The sequence below is a fragment of the Piliocolobus tephrosceles genome, chromosome 4, assembly GCF_002776525.5.
Source record: "Piliocolobus tephrosceles isolate RC106 chromosome 4, ASM277652v3, whole genome shotgun sequence".
Classification (NCBI taxonomy): domain Eukaryota; kingdom Metazoa; phylum Chordata; class Mammalia; order Primates; family Cercopithecidae; genus Piliocolobus; species Piliocolobus tephrosceles.
In genome coordinates, this window is record NC_045437.1 from 69,186,840 (window position 1) to 69,197,846 (window position 11,007).

An 11,007-nucleotide genomic window follows, 5' to 3' on the forward strand; every position below is an offset into this window, starting at 1 on the left:
CTCTCCACACTGCTTTCAATGTGTCCCAGAGATTCTGGTATGTTGTATCTTTGTTCTCATTGGTTTCAAAGAACATCGTTATTTCTGCTTTCATTTCGTTATGTACCCAGTAGTCATTCAGGAGCAGGTTGTTCAGTTTCCATGTAGTTGAGCGGTTTTGATTGAGTTTCTTAGTCCTGAGTTCTAGTTTGATTGCACTGTGGTCTGAGAGACAGTTTGTTATAATTTCTGTTCTTTTACATTTGCTGAGGAGTGCTTTACTTCCAATTATGTGGTCAATTTTGGAATAAGTGTGATGTGGTGCTGAGAAGAATGTATATTCTGTTGATTTGGGGTGGAGAGTTCTATAGATGTCTATTAGGTCCGCTTGGTGCAGAGATGAGTTCAATTCCTGGATATCCTTGTTAACTTTCTGTCTCGTTGATCTGTCTAATGTTGACAGTGGAGTGTTAAAGTCTCCCATTATTATTGTAGGGGAGTCTAAGTCTCTTTGTAAGTCTCTAAGGACTTGCTTTATGAATCTGGGTGCTCCTGTATTGGGTGCATATATATTTAGGATAGTTAGCTCTTCCTGTTGAATTGATCCCTTTACCTTTATGTAATGGCCTTCTTTGTCTCTTTTGATCTTTTATGGTTTAAAGTCTGTTTTATCAGAGACTAGGTTTGCAACCCCTGCTTTTTTTTGTTCTCCGTTTGCTTGGTAGATCTTCCTCCATCCCTTTATTTGAGCCTATGTATGTCTCTGCATGTGAGATGGGTCTCCTGAAGACAGCAGAGTGATGGGTCTTGACTCTTTATCCAGTTTGCCAGTCTGTGTCTTTTAATTGGAGCATTTAGTCATTAACATTTAAGGTTAATATTGTTATGTGTGAACTTGATCCTGCCATTTTTATATTAACGTGTTATTTTGCTCATTAGTTGATGCAGTTTCTTCCTAGCCTCGATAGTCTTTACATTTTGGCATGTTTTTGCAATGGCTGGTGCCGGTTGTTCCTTTCCATGTTTAGGGCTTCCTTCAGGGTCTCTTGTAAGGCAGGCCTGGTGGTGACAAAATCTCTAAGCATTTGCTTATCTGTAAAGAATTTTATTTCTCCTTCACTTATGAAACTTAGTTTGGCTGGATATGAAATTCTGGGTTTAAAATTCTTTTCTTTGAGAACATTGAGTATTGGCCCCCACTCTCTTCTGGCTTGTAGAGTTTCTGCCGAGAGATCTGCTGTCATTCTGATGGGCTTCCCTTTGTGGGTAACCTGACCTTTCTCTCTGGCTGCCCTTAAGATTTTTTCCTTCATTTCAACTTTGGTGAATCTGACAATTATGTGTCTTGGAGTTGCACTTCTGGAGGAGTATCTTTGTGGCGTTCTCTGTATTTTCTGAATTTGAATGTTGGCCTGCCCTGCTAGGTTGGGGAAGTTCTCCTGGATGATATCCTGTAGAGTGTTTTCCAATTTGGTTCCATTTTCCCCCTCACTTTCAGGCATCCCAATCAGATGTAGATTTGGTCTTTTTACATAATCCCATACTTCTTGCAGGCTTTGTTCATTTCTTTTTCTTCTTTTTTCTTTTGGTTTCTCTTCTCGCTTCATTTCATTCATTTGATCCTCCATCGCTGATACTCTTTCTTCCAATTGATTGAGTCGGTTACTGAAGCTTGTGCATTTGTCACGTATTTCTCGTGTCATGGTTTCCATCTCTGTCATTTCGTTTATGACCTTCTCTGCATTAATTAGTCTAGCTGTCAATTCTTCCACTCTTTTTTCAAGATTTTTAGTTTCTTTGCACTGGGTACGTAATTCCTCCTTTAGCTCTGAGAAGTTTGATGGACTGAAGCCTTCTTCTCTCATCTCATCAAAATCATTCTCTGAGCAGCTTTGATCCGTTGCTGGTGATGGGCTGTGCTCCTTTGCAGGAGGAGATGCGCTCTTATTTTTTGAATTTCCAGCTTTTCTGCCCTGCTTTTTCCCCATCTTTGTGGTTTTATCTGTCTCTGGTCTTTGATGATGGTGACGTACTGATGGGGTTTTGGTACAGGTGTTCTTCCTGTTTGATAGTTTTCCTTCTGACAGTCAGGACCCTCAGCTATAGGTCTGTTGGAGATTGCTTGAGGTCCACTCCAGACCCTGTTTGCCTGGGTATCAGCAGCAGAGGTTGCAGAAGATAGAATATTGCTGAACAGTGAGTGAACCTGTCTGATTCTTGCTTTGGAAGCTTCCTCTCAGGGGTGTACTCCACCCTGTGAGGTGTGTGGTGTCAGACTGCCCCTAGTGGGGGATGTCTCCCAGTTAGGCTACTCAGGGGTCAGGGACCCACTTGAGCAGGCAGACTGCCCCTTCTCAGATCTCAACCTCCATGTTGTGAGATCCACTGCTCTCTTCAAAGCTGTCAGACAGAGTTGTTCGCGTCTGCACAGGCTTCTGCTCCTTTAGCTGAGCCCTGTCCCCAGAGGCGGAGTCTACAGAGACAGGCAGGTTTCCTTGAGCTGCTGTGAGCTCCACCCAGTTCGAGCTTCCCAGCGGCTTTATTTACCTACTTAAGCCTCAGCGATGGTGGGCGCCCCTCCCCCAGCCTGTCTGCTGCCTTGCGGTTAGATTGCCGCAGACTGCTGTGTTAGCAAGGAGGCAGGCTCCGTGGGTGTGGGACCCTCCCGGCCAGGTGTGGGATATATTTTCTGGTGTGCCGGTGTCACAGCGCACTATTGGGGTGGGAGTTACCCTATTTTCCAGGTGTTGTGTGTCTCAGTTCTCCTGGCTAGGAAAAGGGACTCCCTTCCCCCTTGCGCTTCCCAGGTGAGGCGATGCCTCGCCCTGCTTCTGCTCTCGCTGGTCAGGCTGCAGCAGCTGACCCACACGGATTGTCCGGCACTCCCGAGTGAGATGACCCCAGTACCTCAGTTGAAAATGCAGAAATCATCGGTCTCCTGTGTCGCTCGCGCTGGGAGATGGAGACTGGAGCTGTTCCTATTCGTCCATCTTGCTCCACCCCTCTCTTCGTGCTATTAATGCATGTATTCAACCCATGGGATCCTTACAACCTGGCCTTCCTAATCCTTCTATGATTCCTCAAGATTGGTTAGTCATGGTTATTAATTTAAAGGATTGTTTTTTCTCTATTCCTTTGAATCAAAAGGATTGTGAGCGTTTTGCCTTCTCTGTCCCTGTTTTTAATAATTCTCAGCCACTTTCTCGATATCAGTGGAAGGTTTTACCTCAAGGCATGTTAAACAGCCCTACCTTGTGTCAAGAATTTGTCCATTGAGCCTTGAATCCTGTTCGAAAATGTCATCCTTCTGTTCTTTTATATCATTATATGGATGACATTCTTCTTGCCGCACCCACCAAAGAAGAGCAGCAAGATGCTTTTACATCCTTACAAACTCAGCTGTCTTTATACTCACTTAATATTGCCCCAGAAAAAATTCAAATAGATTTTCCTATTCAATATTTAGGTTATACCTTGGGAGCACAAAATATTCGACCCCAAAAGATTCAAATTCGATGTGATCATTTAAAAACATTAAATGACTTTCAAAAACTTTTAGGAGACATTAATTAGATGCGTCCTGTTTTAAAAATACCAACATATCAGTTACAACATTTTTTTTCTATTCTAGAAGGAGACAGTCACTTGGACAGCCCACGTCATTTAACTCCTTTGGCTTTACAGGAACTCCAGCTTCTAGAAGAACAACTTCAAAAGGCCCATCTACATTATATCCTTACCAATGTTCCCCTTTCCTTTTGTTTATTTCACACTTTACATTCTCCTACAGGTATGATTCATCAAACAAATTGGCCGTTAGAATGGATTTTTTTATCCAACAAAACATCTAAATGCTTGACTACTTATATCAACCGTTTAGCTGAATTGATCATCAAAGGACGGCATCGCTGTCAACAACTCTGGGGATTAAATCCTTCCTTCATTATCTCTCAATTCACTCATAGTCAAATTACTTATCTTCTTGCCACTTCTGATTCTTGGCAAGTTGCTTGTGCCTCCTTTGTCAGGCAGTTTTCTACCCAATATCCTATGTCTCTGATCTTTTCATTTTTTAGACAGCATTCTATGTTGCCTTTCTCACCAATATCTTTATTTCCTGTTCAAGGTCCTACCTTTTTTACTGATGCTAGTAGCAATGGTAAGGCTGGATATTGGAGTGTTCATCAATCTCGAGTTACAGTTTATCCTTATCCCTCGGTGCAACAGGGAGAACTGTTTGCTATTCTCATGGTTTTATTTGATTTTCCTTCCATCAGTTGTAACATTGTTAGTGATTCTCAATACGCCGTGTACATTACTTCTTATATTTCTCAAGCCACTTTACCTCTTTGTACTACTTCTTCTCTTCAAAAACTCTTTTTTTTTGTTGTCCTCTACTTTGAGCTGACGTCGAGCTCCTTTATTTATCACTCATCATCGTTCTCATTCTCAACTTCCTGGATGATTGATTTGCTTTTAATTGGCCACCTGCAGGCTGCAGAACAAGAACATGCTCTACATCACACTAACAGTTCTGGTCTTCAATGATGATTTCATTTAACTTGTAAACAAGCTCGTTCTCTTATTCGAGCTTGTCCTTCTTGTGCTCCTTTGAGCATTCCATCTTTCCATCCTGGGATTAATCCGCGACGTACTCAAGTTAATCAGATTTGGCAAATGGATGTCACACATGTCCCTTCTTTTGGACGATTAAAGTATGTTCATCATACCATTGATACTTTCTCTCATTTTCAATGGGCAACTCCTTTGCCATCTGAAAAAGCTGATTCTGTTATTACTCATCTCTTAGCTTGTTTTGCCATTATGGGCATTCCTTTAATACTTAAAACTGATAATGCCCCTGCCTATGTTTCTCATAAGTTACAAGTTTTCTTACAGCAATATAATATTCAACATCTCACCGGTATCCCGGGCAACAGTCAAGGTCAAGCCATTATTGAGTGCGCAAATTTAACCTTAAAAACTCAACTGCTAAAACAAAAAGGGGGAAATGAGTCCCCCAGAAATCAGATTTTAAAAGTTTTGTTTACTTTAAACTTTTTGAATCAATGGAGACAACTGCAGGACTCCGCTGCCATAACTCATCTTTCCTCACCTCCCTCGGTGATAGTCCCCGCCAACAATTTAAGGGTTTGGTATCCTGATGAAGAAGGTAAGTATGCTCAGGGGCAAGTTCTAAAACAAGGACGGGGCTATGCTCTTGTCCTTACAGGGAGCGGACCTGAGTGGTTTCCTACAAGGCGATTGAAATCCTGTTGAAAAGAAAACTGGACTCAGTACGCATCTCTTCTTTTGTTGGATGTGTTTCGGTGGGGGACTTATTTCTCTTAGTGAGGCTTTGTATGAATATTGGACTTATATTCCCTTTCCACCCTTGTATCAGGGAGTCGCCTGGGGGGAGGCGGAAGTTAAGGTTTTCACCAATGACACTACTTGGATGCCGTCCCCCTATGTGGACAAGGACAATATAGAACGGGAAATGGGAATAATAAACAGCACATACCAATTTGGAGTGGAAGGACTTCCGATTTGCATGGGAAATAGTCCTCATTGTCTCCGGAAATTGCATGAAGCTTGGGCTGTTCGCTATAATCATAGCCATGTGGCTGCTAACACTGTTATTATTGTAACTAGAAGTTTCCAGTATAATCATAATGTATATAGTAATGAGACTATTCCTAATTCCTTACCTTTTTGTCCTATTCCAGAGATTTCTCCTAATATTGAGGTATTGGAGTGGCAACATTGTCGGGGAACTAAGCCCCGGAGTTTATTAGAGTACAATGGGCTACAAGTAACTGATTGGAGTGTGCACGGTGATTTTCAAACAAAATTTAGCCACATACCTTTGAAATGGCACCGGGTAAATAAAAGTATTGCCACTGACAGTAATGAAACTTTGGTATGGCGTGAAGGAGGCCTGTCACCACCTATGCCTCATCTTAAACACTCTTTAAAAGTACAGAGTCATCTTTGGAAGTTATTAGCTGCAGGTGATGCTATTAGTACTTTTGTGGGGAATATGACTTTTAATCTTTCTAACCCACATAACTCCTTTCATATTCAGTTACATCAGAATACCTCCCGATATATTATTGCTTGTGTCCAAAAGCCTTACCTATTGTTAGCAGGGAACTTAGCATGGGATAATGGTACGGGGATTGTTAATTGTAAAGATATGTGCACATTTTTGTCTTGCCTCAATCATTCCTGGTGGCGCAGTTTTACGGGGGATATTTATATCCTCAGGGATCGTAAGGAAATTTGGCTACCTGTCAATCTGATGCGACCGTGGGGGGCATCACCTCTTGAGACTTATGTTTGGACTTCCCTTCAGCGCACCCGTCATGCCCTTGGGCTTATAATTGCCTTGGTGATGAGCCTTGTTGCCATTGCCTCCACTGCGGCTGTGGCAGGGCTCGCGTTACATCAAAGCATACAAAATGCTGAATTTGTACAGCAATGGCATGAACAATCTCACCGGTTGTGGCTCCAACAACGGAACATTGACTCTCAACTTGCTGAAAGATTGGACAACGTGGAACAAGCCTTAACGTGGCTTGGAGATCAGCTTACCATCCTCAGTACGCGGATAACATTGCAATGTGAGTGGAACTCCACTCAATTTTGTGTAACACCTGTGCCTTTTAATGTTTCTCAGAATTGGACCGAAATCCCAAGATTATTAATAGGCCATAAAAATATTAGTTTGGACATCCAAGAACTCACTCGAAACATTTCCGAAGCATTTCGACAGCAACTACATGTATTGTCTGGAGCAACTACCCTGCAGGAGCTGGGTCAACGCTTTGCTGCCCTTGACCCATGGACCCAGATGAAAACATGGATTTCTACCATCTCTGGAAGTATATTGCTTTGGATGCTTGGATTAGGTTTACTTCTCATGGTGATCTGATGCTCCCTCCATCGCATCCAAAAACAAAGGAAAACACAGGAACAAATACGAGCTACCTTTTTAGGATTGAGGCAAAACAAAAAGGGGGAAATGCAGGGGCCATTGAAAATAATATGCTAAGAATAGATAAGGCTCAAGGACAGTATCTCTAGCTAGTTGCACTTTTAATGAACTCCAGTAGTCAAGGACACTATCTCTAGTTGAATTTTTAATAAACTCTAGTAGGCGCCAAGAAGGTGGACAAATAAGAAAAAGTTTAGAGACAAGGAACTAAGCAGAAGGTTACATCTGGGTGCAGAAAGTTTGTTTTGCATTGTGTTATTTCTCCTGACGTGGGGTTTATGGAGTATAAATAAAGTGAGGCGGAGGCTCTAGGCACGGCCGCCATGTTCTCTGTTTGTCTTTGTCTCTTGTGTCTGTTCATTCTCCACCACCTCCAGCACGGGCCCCAATACACTGGCAAATTGGATAAAAAGTCTAGACCCATCAATTTGCTATATTCAGGAGACCCATCTCACATGCAGAGACACATATAGGCTCAAAATAAAGGGGTAGAGGAAGATCTACCAAGCAAATGGCAAATGGAGAGAAAAAAAAAAAAAAAAAAAAAGCAGGGGTTGCAATCCTAGTCTCTGATAAAACAGACTTTAAACCAACAAAGACCAAAAGGGACAAAGAAGGCCATTACATAATGGTAAAGGCATCAATTCAACAGGAAGAGCTAACTATCCTAAATATATATGCACCCAATACAGCAGCACCCAGATTCATAAAGCAAGTCCGTAGAGACCTAATAGACATCTACAGAACTCTCCACCCCAAATCAACAGAATATACATTCTTCTCAGCACCACATCACACTTATTCCAAAATTGACCACATAATTGGAAGTAAAGGACTTCTCAGCAAATGTACAAGAACAGATATTATAACAAACTGTCTCTCAGACCACAGTGCAATCAAACTAGAACTCAGGACTAAGAAACTCAATCAAAACCACTCAACTACATGGAAACTGAACAACCTGCTCCTGAATGACGACTGGGTACACAATGAAATGAAGGCATAAATAAAGATGTTCTTTGAAACCAATGAGAACAAAGATACAACATACCAGAATCTCTGGGACACATTTAAAGCAATGTGTAGAGGGAAATTTATAGCACTAAATGCCCACAAGAGAAAGCTGGAAAGATCTAAAATTGACACTCTAACATCACAATTAAAAGAACTAGAGAAACAAGAGCAAACACATTCAAAAGCTAGCAGAAGTCAAGAAATAACTAAGATCAGAGCAGAACTGAAGGAGATAGAGACACAAAAAACCCTCCAAAAAATCAATGAATCCAGGAGCTGATATTTTGAAAAGATCAACAAAATTGATAGACTGCTAGCAAGAATAATAAAGAAGAAAAGAGAGAAGAATCAAATAGATGCAATAAAAAACGATAAAGGGGATATCACCACCAACCCCACAGAAGTACAAACTACCATCACAGAATACTATAAACACCTCTACACAAATAAACTAGAAAACCTAGAAGAAATGGATAATTTCCTGGACGCTTGTACTCTCCCAAGACTAAACCAGGAAGAAGTTGAATCCCTGAATAGACCAATGGCAAGCTCTGAAATTGAGTCAATAATTAATAGCCTACCAACCAAAAAATGTCCGGACCAGATGGATTCACAGCCGAATTCTACCAGACATACAAGGAGGAGCTGGTACCATTCCTTCTGAAACTATTCCAATCGATAGAAAAAGAGGGAATCCTCCCTAACTCATTTTATGAGGCCAACGTCATCCTGATACCAAGGCCTGGCAGAGACACAACAGAAAAAGAGAATTTCAGACCAATATCCCTGATGAACATTGATGCAAAAATCCTCAATAAAATACTGGCAAACTGAATCTAGCAGCACATCAAAAAGCTTATCCACCATGATCAAGTGGGCTTCATCCCTGGGATGCAAGGCTGGTTCAATATACGCAAATCAATAAATGTAATCCAGCATATAAACAGAACCAAAGACAAAAACCACATGATTATCTCAACAGATGCAGAAAAGGCCTTTGACAAAATTCAACAGCCTTCATGCTAAAAACTCTCAGTAAACTAGGTATTGATGGAATGTATCTCAAAATAATATGAGCTATTTATGAGAAACCCACAGCCAATATCATACTGAATGAGCAAAAACTGGAAGCATTCCGTTTGAAAACTGGCACAAGACAGGGATGCCCTCTCTCACCACTCCTATTCAATATAGTGTTGGAAGTTCTGGCTAGGGCAATCAGGCAAGAGAAAGAAATCAAGGGTATTTAATTAGGAAAAGAAGAAGTCAAATTGTCCCTGTTTGCAGATGACATGATTGTATATTTAGAAAACCCCATCATCTCAGCCCAAAATCTCCTGAAGCTAATAAGCAACGTCAGCAAAGTCTCAGGATACCAAATTAATGTGCAAAAGTCACAAGCATTCTTATACACCAGTAACAGACAAACAGAGAGCCAAATCATGAATGAACTCCCATTCACAATAGCTTCAAAGAGAATAAAATACCTAGGAATCCAACATACAAGGGATGTAAAGGACCTCTTCAGGGAGGACTACAAACCACTGCTCAGTGAAATAAAAGAGGACACAAACAGATGGAAGAACATTCCATTGTCATGGATAGGAAGAATCAATATCGTTAAAATGGCCATATTGCCCAAGGTAATTTATAGATTCAATGCCATACCCATCAAGTTACCAATGAGTTTCTTCACAGAGTTGGAAAAAACTACTTCAAAGTTCATATGGAACCAAAAAAGAGCCCTTATACCCAAGACAATCCTAAGCAAAAAGAACAAAGCTGGAGGCATCACGCTACCTGACTTCAAACTATACTACAAGGCTACAGTAACCAAAAAAGCATGGTACTAGTACCAAAACAGAGATCTAGACCAATGGAACAAAACAGAGGCCTCAGAAATAATACCACACATCTACAACCATCTGATCTTTGACAAACCTGACAGAAACAAGAAATAGGGAAAGGATTCCCTATTTAATAAATGATGCTGGGAAAACTGGCTAGCTATATGTAGAAAACTGAAACTGGATCCCTTCCTTACACCTTATATGAAAATTAATTCAAGATGGATTACAGACTTAAGTGTTAGATGTAAAACCATAAAAAGCCTAGAAGAAAAACTAGGCAATACCATTCAGGACATAAGCATGGGCAAGGACTTCATGACTAAAACACCAAAAGCAATGGCAACAAAAGTCAAAATAGACAAATGGGATCTCATTAAACTAAAGAGCTTCTGCACACCAAAAGAAATTACCATGAGAGTGAAGAGGCAATCTAGAGAATGGGAGAACATTTTTGCAATCTACCCGTCTGAGAAAGGGTTAATATTCAGAATCTACAAAGAACTTAAACAAATTTACAAGAAAAAAAATCAAACGAGCCAATCAAAAAGTGGACAAAGATATGAACAGACACTTTTCAAAAGAAGACATGCATACAACTAACAGACACATGAAAAAATGCTCATCATCACTGGTCATAGAGAAATGCAAATCAAAACCACAATGAGATACCATCTCACACCAGTTAGAGTGGTGATCATTAAAAAAACAGGTGCTGGAGAGGATGTGGAGAAATAGGAACACTTTTACACTGTTGGTGGGAGTGTAAACTAGTTCAACCATTGTGGAAGACAGTGTGGTGATTCCTCAAGGATCTAAAACCAGAAATGCCATTTGACCCAACGATACCATTACTGGGTATATACCCAAAGGATTATAAATCATGTGACTATAAAGACACTTGCACATGTATGTTTATTGCAGCACTATCCACAATAGCAAAGACTTGGAACCAACCCAAATGTCCGTCAATGATAGACTGGATTAAAAAAATGTGGCACATATACACCATGGAATACTATGCAGCCATAAAAAATGATGAGTTCATGTCCTTTGTCAGGACATGGATGAAGCTGGAAACCATCATTCTCAGCAAACTATCGCAAGAATAGAAAACCAAACACCGCATGTTCTCACTCATAGGTGGGAATTGAACAATGAGATCAC